The sequence below is a fragment of the Suncus etruscus genome, chromosome 3, assembly GCF_024139225.1.
Source record: "Suncus etruscus isolate mSunEtr1 chromosome 3, mSunEtr1.pri.cur, whole genome shotgun sequence".
Taxonomy (NCBI): domain Eukaryota; kingdom Metazoa; phylum Chordata; class Mammalia; order Eulipotyphla; family Soricidae; genus Suncus; species Suncus etruscus.
Window position 1 is genome coordinate 39,278,980 of NC_064850.1, and position 14,818 is coordinate 39,293,797.

At 48.2% G+C, this 14,818-nt stretch overlaps 1 protein-coding gene across 1 annotated transcript in view; it reads right to left on the reverse strand.

Annotated features, from left to right (window-relative positions):
* The window catches only part of SYNE3 (spectrin repeat containing nuclear envelope family member 3), an 82,899-nt gene extending 72,498 nt beyond the window's left edge, over nt 1-10,401 (reverse strand). The window contains exon 1 of the mRNA XM_049769815.1: nt 10,346-10,401. The gene's annotated coding sequence lies outside the window, so the exon portion shown is untranslated. The remainder of the gene's footprint in view (nt 1-10,345) is intronic.
* Nucleotides 10,402-14,818: the final 4,417 nt, after the last annotated feature.

The following is a 14,818-nucleotide window of genomic DNA, read 5'->3' on the forward strand; positions in this document are numbered from 1 at the left end:
CCGAGGGATCAAACCTCGGTTCATTCTAGGCTAGCACTTTGCAAGGCAGATACCTTACCTCTAGCATCACCTCTCCAGCCCCAATAGTGGGGGCTTTTTATTTGTGATTTTACTGACTCTTCCCTTGTTATCTCTATTTTGCTACATCTAGAGCATTTAAAATTTCAGTTATCATATCTTCCATTTCTTTCATATCTAGTTATTTTAAAACATAACTTATTTTTCTGCTGAGATTTCATTCCTCTTTTTTTGCAAGCATTGTATCCACTTTATCATTGAATAAAATCATAAGGGTTGTTTGGTATTATTTTGTGTAATTCAACATTTGGCTTAAATCAAGGTTTTATTTATATTTGGCTTATATTTATATTAATTATTTATATTTGGTTTTATTTATATTTGAATCTTTTGAAAACCCAAAAGATTCTCGTCTACATATTTTCCCTTTTGGGGACCATATCCAGTAGTGCTCAGAACTTCTGGCTCTATGCTCAAGGATCATGCCTGGCAGTGCTCGGGGACCCTATAGAATGATGAAATCAATCCAAAGTTAAGTGCAAACCCATAGTGATGGGACAACACCCTGAGCAATGTTTGGGGGTCTCTCAGTGGTTGGTGGCACTCAGGACCATGTGGTGCCAAACTTGTAAAGCCTGTACTCGGCCTACTGAAGTTGTTTTTCCAGCCCATAGTTAATGGTTTGGTTTCCTTTTCTTTTATTCTTCCTTCCTTCCTTTTTTTCTCCTTTTTTTTTTTTTTTTTTTTTTTTTTGAGAGTGGGTCATGTTGTCCTAATTATTCTATTGCTAAATAATTTAGATAATATCTCAGGTAGTTTAGACATTCTATTCTGAATCTCTGAATTTTGTTTTATTCCTCTGGAGAAAAAAAATACACTTTTTGTTTATTTATTTTCAGATTGTAAACTCTGTTCAATCACACCACAAAGTCTGTCTCTTGGGCAGAAAAGCAAAGTTCTGTTCAGTGGGTATTTACTGTGACTCACGGGTATAAAATTTAGGGGCCTGTCGTACCGTGAGGTATACTTACACAAAAAATTAGTTATAATTATCCTTATTTCCTAGCTCTTGGATTACTGAAATAACTGCTTTGATTTTTCACTTTCGAAAGGGTCAAGTTACATCGCTCTCTTATAATTTTTGAAAACCCAAAAGATGCCCATCTTTAACATTTTTTTCTTTTTGGGGCCATATCTAGTAGTGCTCAGAGCTTCTGGTTCTATGCTCAAGGATCATGCCTGGTAGTTCTTGGGGTTCCTATAGAACGATGGAATCAATCCAAAGTTAAGAGTGTGCAAGTCAAATGCTCTACTGTCTGATAGCTCCAGCCTGAGCTGCCCAGTTTTCTAAAGGCACATTAGCTTTTGGAAAGGCACTTTTCAATAGCACTCTGGGCTGACTGGGTCCTGCCCTCTTGTCAGACATGAGACCATGTCTTTTCTAAATAGGAACCTCCTTTTCTGTCTGCCTGTGTTTCTATAGACTCACAAGTCTCTAGAGAGTTGCTTTTGTTTATATTTTGTGCAGTTTATAGTTGGGCAAGAGAGCCAGTGCTATCCGATCTTATTTCACCACTGCAACGGCACTCCCAGAGCAAATGCAAGTAATAATGTTACATTATCTGTAATGTAACATATTATCTATAATGTAACATATTATTACATGATAATAATGTACAAGGTTGCTTGTGCCTGAGTCTGAATATTCTCCCTCCCTTCTCACATCTTGTGCCCACACCCCTCTTCCCCCTAACAATCCCAACTTTAGATTCACTTTATTTTGCGTCTTTTCTGCCTGAGAATTGTTTTTTCTTCTCTTTCTTTCTTTCTTTCTTCTTTCTTTCTTTCTTTCTTTCTTTCTTTCTTTCTTTCTTTCTTTCTTTCTTTTTCTTTCTTTCTTTCTTTTTCTTTCTTTCTTTCTTTCTTTCTCTTCTCTCTTTCTTTCTTTCTCTCTTTCTTTCTTTCTTTCTTCTTTCTCTTATTCTTCTTTCTTTCTTATCTTTCTTTCTTTCTTTCTTCTCTTTCTCTTTCTTTCTTCTCTTTCTCTCTCTCTCTCTCTCTCTCTCTCTCTCTCTTCTCTCTTTCTTCTTTCTTTTTTTTTTGGTTTTTGGATCACACCCAGTGACACTCAGGGGTTACTCCTGGCTACATGCTCTGAAATCGTTCCCGGCTTGGGAGACCATATAGGACACAGGGGATTGATCTGTGGTCCATCCCAGGTTCGTGAGTGCAAGGCAAATGTCCTACCACTTGTGCCACCATTCTGGCCCTTACTTCATTTCTTTTTGGCTTGGGGCCACACCCAGCAATGTTTAGGACTTACTCCTGGCTCCGCATTCAGGGGCTGCTCTTAATGGGCTTGGGAGACCATATAGGATGCCTGGAATGAAACTCAAGTTGGCCATGTACAAGGCAAGTGACCTACCTGCCATCCTATTGCTCCTAATCATTTGGTTCCTCGCTCTTCATTTACATGTTTTTTTTTTTTTATTAAGTCATCATTTAGACGGGCCAGGGATATGTTTCAATGGGATGAAATGCATGCATTTCACAGGTTGGAGATCCTGGTTCTGGCACTGAATAGATCCTCATTACTGCCAGAAGCAAATCCAGAGACAGAGAGAGAGAGAGAGAGAGAGAGAGAGAGAGAGAGAGAGAGAGAGAGAGAGAGAGAGAGAGAGAGAAAGACCACCTTGCACTTGGGGTTCAATCCCTAGCAGAAATAAAATAGAAACTGCCAGGAATAATCCCTGGGTGCAGAATCAGGTATAAATCCTGAGTGAGCACTGCTAAGTGTGGCCCCAAAAACAAAACAAATAAATAATAGTGACTTTATTTTTAAAAGCACAGAAGGATGGGCTAGAGCAATAGTATAGTGGGTAGGACTCTTGCCTAGTATCAGCTAACTTGGGTTTGATCCCTGGCATTCTATATAGTCTTTCAAGAGTGCCAGGAGTAATTCCTTAGAATAGAATCAGGAGTAAACCCTAAGCATCACTGGGTATGACCCAAAAACCATTAAAGAAAAAAAAAAAGCAGAGAAAGAGATGGATGTGCTGTGGGCCCCGCCCCTCATCCTGAAAGGTCAAATTCTTTGAAACAACAGGACGAGCAGTGTGAGTCAGTCGCTGTATTATTTCAATAAATGTCACTGGGGAGGGGCTCTCAAATAGCTTAGATGCTTTCAGATTTCAAACAACAGTTGGCTTCATGCAAGTCCAGCCAGCAGTGTCCCCACCTTGCCTAGGTGATTTCCAAGCTGACCTACCTCACAGACCAGCCTCCTCAATTTTCCTCCATGCACCGTTCATGAAATAGATTCTTAGAAAAGAGTGATTGGAAGGGACGGACCCCAAAGATACACTCTCATATCCTAACTAGACCCCAAGATGCCAGTGGATCTGGGATTAGCTGTTTCTGTGTGGGCTCCATGGCTAGTGGAACACCTGGGACTTGGAAGCGTTGAGCCCACCTCAGAGGACCCTGAGATTCCTTGCCAAACAGCATCATTCCTGAAGTATCCCCCTCTGTGTGTCCTTGGCCCTGGGAGAATGTCCTCAGACAGAGAAAAGGTGCAAAGGATATCTCTGAGCTGGGCAAAGGAGGATGGCACTAGGAACCAGTTATCAGGACCCCAGAGGGTTGGAAATATTGGGACTCCCCAACATGCAGGGCACAGTGGCCCTAGTGGCCAGTGGAGCCAAGGTCCTAGATACCAGATAGGAAGTGTGACTGTTGGGAATGCCCTTTTTCCCAGCATTCACTGGGGCTGGTCTTCAGGGTCAGGGTCAGGGCCATGGTTAGGCTCAGAAAGTTTCATTTACACTCAACAGTTTCACATTGACTTTAATCTTCATGGATAAAACTCCTGCCTGCGTAACCTAGCGCTGGTTATTTAACCCACAAAAGCCACCAACAACAAAGACAAACTGGATCCTAGTGCTTATCCTGAATAGAGATATACAGAGAAATAGTGGCTCTATCCAGGGGGCTCCATGTAAGAAAGGGAATCCACACTCTTTGGGGCTTCCCTACCCCATATTTTCTGTTCTAGCGAGTTCTGAAAGGGTGTGATTCCAGTCTGGCAGTGTTCAGATGTTACTCCTGGTTACTCTTAGGTTTGTGCTCAGGGATCACTCCTGGCAATGTTCAAAGGACCATTTGGGATACCAGAGATTGAATCAGGTTAACACAAGCCAGGTAAACACCTTACCCACTGAACTATCTCTCTGGCCCCTCTTCTACTTTTAAAATGAAAACTCCAGAACCTGAACCTGATAACAATGCCACCAGCATTGAAGTAGGCTCCTGTTTAACACACTCTCACTAACATTCTAGGTTTTCAAGTTTTTCCAAGATCTGCCATTCTCACCAATGTGAGGTGACATCTCATTGTCAGTTTGATTTTGTGTTGTTCTAATATGAAATGATAGAAACATTAACTTAAAGATATACACTTGCCTCTGCACAATAGCCAGGAGAGGGAAGATCAATGAGTGGATAGATAAATTGCGACCCATATACATGATGAAATATTATGCAACCCCAAGAAAAAATAGTCATGCAATTCAAGGCAAACGTGGATGGAATTGGAAAGGCTTGTGTCAAGCAAAATAACCAGAGGCACAAAAGGACAAACACAAAATCATTTCCCTCATCTGTGGGATAGTGAAAAACACCAACAGTGCAGATAATACACTCTACAATAAGCTTTGGATAGGAACCAGAGCAATAGCACAAGGGGAAGGCTTTGGCCTTGCATCCGCTGACCACTGTTTCCATCTCCGGCATCCCATATTGTCCTCCAAGTCCCCGCCAAGAATTATTCCCGAGTACAGTCAGGAGTAACCCTGAGCAAGGCTGAGTGTGATCCATACCACTCCAACAACAACAACAACAACAACAACAATAACAATAATTAATAATTTAAAAATAATTCTCTTTTTTTTTTTTTTTTGGTTTTTGGGTCACACCCCCGGCTGCGCTCATGGGTTTACTCCCTGGCTGTCTGCTCAGAAATAGCTCCTGGGCAGGGCACGGGGGACCATATGGGACACCGGGATTCGAACCAACCACCTTTGGTCCTTGGATCGGCTGCTTGCAAGGCAAACACCTCTGTGCTATCTCTCCGGGCCCTAAAAATATATTCTCAAGTAAAAAACAAACAAAAAATAATCCTCAGATACTAGAATACAGGCTTCGAAGGTGCCAGTTTGTGGGGTGAAGAGAACAGAGGAGTGACTGGCAGGGACTGAGGGACATCGGTGGAGGAGTCTGAGCACAGAATGGTGCAAACAGTCTGCCCCCAACCCCGAACTGTCAATCAGCAGAGGAAAGAGGATGAGTGGGGAGGGAAGAAATGATGGACAGAGGTGACGTAGGGACGGGGTGGAGGGTCAAGGCCATATTCAGTGCCCTATTTGTGTGCAGTCACCCTGCATACCAGGAACTTGAGCATGATTGTAAATCTGCCTCCTAAGCACCAACATTACCGACCCCTAATGAGAAGCACACACCCAACATGGCACTCTCATCCAGCCTTTCTGTGTGCAAAGCCTTGGCACAGGTGTGGCACACCGGTCTGACAGCCCAGAGGAATGTTCTTTCCGGCCGGCGCCTCCTGTGACCTTGGCCTGGGCATGCATCAGTTTGTAAAACCAGCACCTGGGCCAGGGCCGCCTGGACTTCCTCCCAGCGCCAACATTCCAGGGCTCTGTGAATCATAGGCAGAGAACCTTAGGCCTGGCCTGGGAAGCTCTGTTGCAGGGAGGCTGCCGTTCCAGCTCATGAGAGTACACAGAGTCTTCTGCACAGGGAAGTGACTTTTCTCGAAAGAGGAAAGGGTGCGGGCTTATGTGCATGGACCATGGGGCTATGATGTGAGTTTCATTTTTAAAACATAATTTTGTTTTTGTTTTGTTTTGGGACCACACCCGGTAGTGCTCAGGCATTACTCCTGAGTCTGCACTTGGAAATCATTCCTGACAGGCTGGGAGAACCCTATGGACGCCTAGGATCAAACCCAGGTACGCCAAGTGTAAAGCAAATGCCCTACACACTATGCTATGGTTCTGGTTCCTGTTTCATTTCTATTGGGGGGGGAGGGTCACACCTGGTGGCACTCAAGTTGATTCTGGCTCAGTGCTCAGAAATCATTCCTGACAGGCTCGGGGAACATATGAGATGCCAGGAATTGAATTTGGTTTAGGCACATACAAAGCAAAAACCCTCCCTGCTAGGTTATGGTTTCAGCTTCTGTTTCATTTCTTAAATCAACCCTATTAATGGGGGGGTCTCATTGCAAGGAACAGGTTTTTGTGAGAGAGCTGTAGAAAAGTGTCCAGGGGTTGAAGCGATAGCACAGTGGTAAGGCATTTGCCTTGCACACGGCAGATTCAGGAGGGACCTGGTTCAATCTCCGGCGTCCCTTATGGCTCCCCAAGACAGGAGTAATTTCTGAGTGCATAGTCAGGAGTAACCCATGAGCGTCACTGGGTGTGGCCCAAAAACCAAAAAGAGAAAAAAGAAAAAGAAAAGTGTCCAGATTATCTTTCCATTTCACTTGCACTTTGGGTTTGTAACATTAGAGATGTGATACATATAATTGTATGTATTCCACCACCCACAATGTATACCATGTAGTTATAAACATTGTATAGAGGGGATGGAGCCATAGTACAGCACTGGCCTTGCATGCGGTCAATCTGGGTTCAATCCCAGCATCCCATATGGTCCCACATACCCTGCCAAGAATAATTTCTGAGTTCAGAGCTAGGAGGCTAGGAGTAACCCCTGAGCACTGCCAGGTATGTCCTCCCCCAAAAAACCCATATTAGCTTCTATCAGTAAATGGTGATGCATGAAAATATTTTGGGGGTCCTGGGGCTACACCTGGTTGTGCTCAGGGTTTATGCCTGGTTCTGTACTCAGAGATAACTCACAGCAGTCTAAAAGGACCATGTGTGGTGCAAGGAATCAAACCTGGGTTGACTGCATGCAAAGCAAGTGTCCTCCCCACTGTACTATAGCTCTGGCCTTAAAAATACTTGTAAAAATAAAAGTACTTGTAAAATATGGGGTAAGAGCAATAGCACAATTTAGGGTGTTTGCCTTGCATGCAGCCAACCCAGGACGGACCCAGGTTCTGTCCCCAGGCATCCCATATGGTTCCCTGAGCCCTGGGCAGGAGCAATTTCTGATGCAGAGCCAGGAGTAACCCCTGAGTGCCAACAGGTTGCAAAAAAGGCCAAAAAAAAAAAAAAAAAAAAAAAAAAAAGTAGTACTTGTAAATAATGTCCCCCATTCCACAGAAGAGACAGACCATTATGAACCCAGCTGTCATGCCTCCCCACACTGGCTCCCCACCAATGGCTGAGCTGCCTGCCTGATTTTGCTGTTCTCTCTTTCATGGTGCTTTCGCCTTGAGTGGGTCAGAATATGAGTAGAGAGACATGTATTCAAACCATGTTCTCACAAAGAATCATGAGGTCAAAATTTTTTCCTCCCTGTCCTGCTGTACCATTTCTCTGTCCTCTCTGGCCACTGCCCTTTTTAGGGAGCAACTGACCCTTGTGGAAGGTCACCATCTTTGCTTTCTGCTGTCAACTAGTGTTTCCGGCCTCACATCCTAGCACTCCTATTGATCACTCAACACTGCTGGGATAGTCCATGTGAATCTGTCTTTAGAGGTCCAGACTTGGGTGCAGATGGACAGACAGACAGATGAGATGCGGCATTGGTAGGAGAGGGTGGGGTTTCTAGCAAGGAGCCTCTTGAAACTTTTATATTTGGGGGGATTTTGGGCCACTCCCAGTGGTGTTCAGGGGGTAACTCCTGGCTCTGTGCTCAGAAATCACTCCTGGCAGACTCAGGAGACCAACTATATTAGATGTCAGAGATCGAACTCAGGTTGGCCTCATGCAAGGCAAATGCCCTACTCACTGTGTCATAGAAACCCCCATAGAAGCTCTTTTACTGAGCACAGCCCTGTGCTATCACTGGTCCATTCTCACAGCACCCCTGCAGGGAGGGTGGGGTTCCTTATCTCCCATGGGGAAAAGACAAAATTGAGATCCCAGCCTACAAGACATCCCCCAGCTATTTCCTGCCCATCCCTGAGCACAGCCCCCTAAGATCTTCCCAAGGCCAAGATTCCCAGGGAGGCAGACACACCCCTAACTTCCACCTGTACCAGTCCCATGATTTCCTCCATAGGAGGCCCAAGCGGTAACTGTCAGACATTACAGGGGTGGAAAGATGACTGGACCTCCCTTCCCCAGGGGGTGACTTGATCTCCTTTAGGAGCTGGTTCTGGGTGGCTCACGGAACACTGTGCTTGATTAGCAACAGGTCAGGGGATGCATGCTAGGTCCAAAGCATGGGTTCTAATCACCAATCTGTCTGTCTCACCACATTAGCAGGAGGTGACAGGCAGGAAGTCACAGACAAGGTGTCCCCAGGCCCCACCCACAGCTCCCCTGAGATACAGGACCAGCTTCCGGAGCTAAGAGCCCACGTGGGGGGACACCCCAGGCAGAGAGGGAAGGAAAGAGTGGAGACATGGGTATCCCCCAACCCCTACCTTGGGGTTGCTCCCTGAGGCCACCTCTGGTACCCCATAAAACACAGCTCCCAGCTTTCACAGGAAGTTCCACATTCCCAAGATATGGGGGCTAAGGTACCCTCTGCCAGGAACTAAAAGACCCACAGTAAAAAGCAGAACTGGGCAGGAGGACAAGACACCCCTATTTCTTAGATCTAGGTAACACAAGGCTCCAATGAAGATCTGGGTGTGTTGGAGGTGCCAAGTTTCACCTGCCCAATGTGGAGGTGACCAGTAGACTGTCCCAGCAGACAGTCTGGAGCGCAAGCTGGAGCAGAGTATCAAGTTGTTTATGGGCAAGAGTTGGCTGGGGGACCCAGTTAGAGGGGTGTTTCCTGGATAAGGATAGCGCTTAAGACCAACCCCCAATTGGGCTGGAGAGACGCTCAAAGGGTGGGCATGTGCACCTTGTAGGAGAGAGCCCCAGATTCCATTCTGAGCACCTACATACAGTGTGACCCTCAAACAGAAGCGGCCACCCCAAGGGGCACTCAGGAACCCCAAAGTTCCTGGCAAGCAACGAATCCTCAGGTCTTTGCCTCGAACCCCCCACCCCGTAGGGAGCAAATCAGGTTCCAGAAATAAATCAGCCCCGCCCTGCCCACAACACTCCAGCTGCCCACCGGGAGGGACCCTCCAGCTGACACTGATAGGGCAGCACAGCTGAGGGGGCACCCCAGGGCTGTCCCTGCTGAAGAATGTGGAGACCACATGTCCACACGTGTCACAGGGCTCCATGGGACACCTGGTCAGTCACTACAAAGGCACAAAACAGCAAAGCTCAAGGCGCCCCCATCCCAACTCAGGGGTGTCTGTTCCCGCCTATGGCTTGGTACAGGTCATCCGCCACCAGAGTTTCCTCTCCTGGGACAGGGGTGAAGGCGGCCCCAGCCATTGTAACAGATGCCCCTTTCACTGGGAGGAGCCACCAGCGCTGTGTCCCCAACCAGGGGAGATGGATATAGAAGACAGAAGGCCCCCAAGTGAAAGTCACAGTCACAGAAGGCTGAAAGGAGATAAATGAACCCTTCCTAGGGGAAACCCAGAAACCTGGGAGAGGACTCAAGCACCTCCAGCCTGAGGGCAGAATTGATAGAATAGTCATTAATATTCATGAAATCCCAACCCTCTGGAAGTTCCTGACTTGGAGATGGGGAGCAGGGGGTCTGAGATCAAGGTGCAGGACCCAAAGGGGTGTCAGCCCCCATCTGGGACTCGCTCAGACCCCCGCAGTGGTTCTCAGACCTCCCTCCCTGTGGAGATGCAGAAAACGGTTCAGAGAAGCTGAACCACAAGCCCCAGAAGTGCACAGCACCGGGTCCGAGTGCAGCCCGGCCCGCCTACCGGAGTCACTTCCTTCCCTACCGCGCGGGACACGCGGCGCTGACAGGTCCGCTGGCCGGAGGAGGTACCTCGGCCGCGGGGACGCTGCCTGGACTGGAGGGGCTTTCTTGCAGGGTTGGAGGGGAGAGGACAGAACACCCTCAACCTCCCAGGGCCGGTGCCAGGGCGCAAAGTCAGGGAGGATTTTTCAGGCGGCCGATCCGCTTGGTTCAAACTAAAAATACCCGCCCGCCCGCAGCTGTCACTCGGTCCCCGCCCCGGCGCGCCTCCCGGGTCCCCCCACGACTTGCGGCGACCCCGACCCCCGGCGGGTGGAGGACGACCGTGGGGTTGCAGAAGCCGAACGCCCGCGGCCAGGCCCTCCCGGGCCCGCGCACTTACCGGCCGTGCGCGCGGCGGGACTCTGGGCAGCTCCGAGCCGGGTCTTGGCCCTCCGGGTGGCCCGGGCGACTCGGGCGGGGCGGGGCTGGGGCGGGGCCGGGATAGTCGCCCGCATCCCCGCCCCGGCCCGGCCCGGCCCGGCCCCCCGCAGCTGCCAAGGGAGCCGCCCTGGACCCCGCCACCCTCCGCGCCCTGCACCCTCTCTATTCCCCCTGGAAAGTCAAATCTGGGGGTTGCTCCGGGGGGGACCTCCTCGAGCCCTAGGACGGGTGAAATGCAGGGCCACCCCCCTTTTTCTAGAAGCTGGAGGCGCCAAATCCTCGGAGGAAGTGACACCCCTGCCGGCCTGACAGTTGGGGAGCCCCATCCGGCCCCCCCGTGCACCTGAGCACCAGATTGGGAGCACAGGCGCTGCAAGGCCCCGGTGAGGTGGAGAGGTGGGGAACCGAGAAAGTGAACCCCACCTATCCCGGGAACCGCCTACAAACCCGCAGCCCCCCAAAAGTCTTCCCTCCCGCTTCACCTCGCCCCTGCCTGCGCGTCCCGCAGGGGAGGACCAAGCCCAGGGGCTGCTAGATGAAGCGCTTTCAATCTTGCCCCAGCAGCGCAAAGTCTAAATCTTATCAGCCGCCCGCCGGGCAGGACCAGCCCGGAGCTCCCGGTACTTTTTTTTGGCCCCCGGTGCTGGCAGCCTGCATTTCAAGCCCGCATCTCTCCAGCACAAGTGACTACTTGCTTGCATGCTTTGAACGAGGATGGATGAGAGGGACGCGGGAAAACGAACCGAACCTAGTTTCAGACCTGTGCCACGCATACTTCTCTTCTCAGCGCTCTGGCTCTCTGTCCGTTTTGCAGACGAGGAGACTGAGGCTGAGTCCAGTGGGTCAGTGGAGGCCCAACATCGCTTCTACCACTGTAGTGTCCTATCATTTTCCTTTTTTGTTTGTTTTTGGGCCACACCTAGTGGCGCTCAGGGGTTACTCCTGGCCCTGAGCTCAGAAATTACTCCTGGCAGGCTTGGGGGTCCCTATAGGGTGCAGGGGATCCAACCCGGGTCTTGCAAGGCAAACTCCCTCCCTACTCTCCGCCCCTCCTATGATCTTTCTTAAGCAGGCAGGCACCTCCTCTGGGCTGAAGAAAGTGATGAATGTGTCCGAAGCAAACGATTCAATTAAAAAATGGGCTGAGAGCTAATCTGGGAGGTGAGGCACTTGTCTTGCATAATGTGACCCAGGTTTGAATACCTGACACCATATATTGTCTCCTGAGCATCTCTAGGGATCAGTCCTAAGCACAGAACCAGAAATAGCCCCCAACCCCCGCCCCTGGGACCAGAGGAATATCACACAGGCCTTGCATAAGGCCAACCTGGATTCAATTCCCAGCATCTCATGTGATCCTCCAAGCACAACCAGGAATGACCCCTCATTGCGGAGCCATGATTAATCCCTGAGTAGCACCAAGTACGGCCTCAAAACAAAACAAACCCCCCCCCCCCGCGCGCAAAAAGGGCCGAAGTGATAGTGCAGTCATAGAGTGTTTGCCTTTCATGCAGCTGATTCTGAAAGGACCTCAGTGCGATCCCCTGCGTTCCATATGGTGCCCTAGCCAAGAGCGATTTCTGAATGCATAGCCAGGAGTAACCCCTGAGCGTCACTGGGTGTGGGACCCCCCCCCCAAAAAAAAAAAAAACCAAACAGGAGCCAGAGAGATAGCATAACAGTAGGTCATTTGCCTTGCACGCAGATAGATGATGGTTTGAATCCCGGCATCCCATTCGGTCCCCCGAACCTGCCAGGGGTGATTTCTGAGCACAGAGCCAGGAGTGACCCCCGAGCGCTGCCGGGTGTGACAAAAACAAACAAACAAACAAATAAAAAGAAATAGCCCCCTGAGCATTGGCCCAAAATGTCCCCCTAATAATATATAAGTTAAATAAATTATAAACAAGACCATGTAAGAAGTTTGTGTGTTGTGTGTGAATGTGTATGTATGACTGTGTGAATATGTTATGTGTGAGTGTGTGTATGCGTGTCTGTTTGAATGTGTGTATGGATTGTATGGCAGAGCAAGGAAGCCCAGGTCTGCCACCAGGGCAGACCCTGTGTGAATGAAGATGTCAGAATGTCAGCGGCGCCTCCTTCCTTAGAACCTGGTTATGAAGCTCTAATTATTCTCAGGTCAGTGCACATTTGCACAAAGGGCCTCTCCCATAACTTGTCCGGGATGGCTTCACAAGCCCCATAATCGTCCTGACTCATCAACAGTTCCAAGACAAGTGAGTAGCAAGTAGACAGTCATGAGCAAGTATTAAAGTGCTCAGTGTCTCCACAAAGCTCTTCTCTTTCCCCAGTGCTCTCACATGCCCCTCACAAAAATCTTGTCAGAGGTTTTGCAATCAACAAAGTCTTCTTGAGGTAAACTTACTAAGGAAACTAGGCATAAGGCATGTCTGTTGATTTGCTCAGTGAGACAATCCCAAGCATGCTGCTGGCTGAGTCCTGGTTGCCTAAACCAGGGAATTAAAAAAAAATTTTTTTTTTATTTTTTGGCAATAACAGATTTGATGCACTTGCAGGTAAAGAGGCCCAGCACTGACTGAGAAATGTCTAGATGAGTTGGAGCAAATACTTTGCATGCTGGAAGTTCAGGTCCAATCTTAGTACTGCCTGGTCACCTATGTACCGCTGTGAGCAACCCCAAATGCCAAACTTGGAATAGTCCCAGAACACTGCTAGGTACAGCCCACTAAACCAAAATTAATGTTTTGGCACTACTCAGAGCTTACCTGGCTCTGAACTCAGTCCAAAAGCAAACAAACAAAAAAGTCATAAAACTAAGATGTGATTTGCAAAGACCTTACCCCACCCTGCCCAGCCCTTCACTGCAAGACATAGGTGACCCATCCCCAGCCCAGGGCAGGATGCCCACAAGACACAACTCAGCAGAAACAGGCACAGATAAGATGTTGAACAAAGAAGAATGTCAGAGTTCAAAGTTCCCTGGCAATACTTTATTAATAATTAAGAATAATAATACGATTTATTAATAACTCTTTTTTCAGGTGGGAAGTCACACTCCTAGCTGTACATTCAGGGTCACTCCTGGTGGACTTAGGGGACCATATGGGATGACAAGGATTGAATCTAGGTTGGCTGTGTGCAAGTCAAGTGCTTTACCTGCTGTACTATGGCTCCGACCCTGCTAGCAATAACTCTTATTTTCAAAGTCTTCGATAATAAATACCCTAGAAATAACTCTTTTTTTTTTTCATTAGTTTTTGGGTCACACCCAGTGGCACTCAGGGTTTACTCCTGACTCTGCTCAGAAATTGCTGCTGTTGGGCTCAGGGGACCATCCAGGTTGCTGAAAATCAAATCTGGTCCATCCTGAGTTTGGCTGCGTGTAAGGCAAAAGTCCTACCACTGTGCTATTGCTCCAACTCCATAGAAATAACTCTTATCTTCTAGAACCACAAAGTAAGGGAGCAGGGAATGGTTAATACAATAAGCTTCCCCAGGCAACTTTCTGTACCCTGTTCCTCATTCACCCACACATCCAACTCAGGGCATGTTATTTCTTGATGCTTTCTCCTCTCACTTTCCGCATTCACACTTAGGGGAGGTGGTGGTGGTGGGGTTGAGCCACACCCAGCAATGCTCAGGGATCACTGCTGGCAAATTCAAGGGAAGCCAGGGACTGAAGCCAGGTTGGCTGCGTACAAGGGAAACACCTACCCACTGTGCTATTGCTCCAGTCTCTTCACTCACAGTTTTTTGTTTTTTTGCTTTTTTTTTTTTTTTTTTGTGGCCACACCAGCAGCACTCGGGAGTTACTCCTGGCTCTGCAGTGAGAAATTACTCCTGGAAAACTTAGGGGACCATAGGGATGCAGTGAATTGTCCCCAGGTGGGCCATGTGCAAGGCAAATGCCCTACCTGCCCAGCCCATACTCACATGTCTTAAATAAAATTCTTTTCTTTTTCTTTTTCTTTCTTTCTTTTTTTTTTTTTTTTTTTTGTGTGTGTGTGTTTAGTTTCTGGGCCATACCCAGTGAGCTCAGGTGTTACTCCTGGCTATGTGCTCAGAAATCACTCCTGGCTAGGGGGACCATATGGGATGCTGGGGATAGAACCCAGGTCTGTCTCAAATCGGCCATGTGCAAGACAAATGCCCTACCACTGTGCTATCACTCTGGCCCAATAAAACTATTTTTTCATACAAAAGACATAGGGGATCAGGACTGAATTTTCATTTTCCTGCAAAGTACATATCTTCTTCTTAGTCTGAGCACCGCAGTCTCAGTCATCCATGTGTAGGAAACAGCTCCTAGCACTTGATCCAAGTGGGTCTCTACACTTAAAGGTAGCTTTATCATAACAATGTGAATGAATGAGGGAAGTAGAAAGCCTGTCTCGAGTACAGGTGTGGGGGGGGTGGGGAGGAGGGAGATCTGGGAAACTGGTGGTGGGAA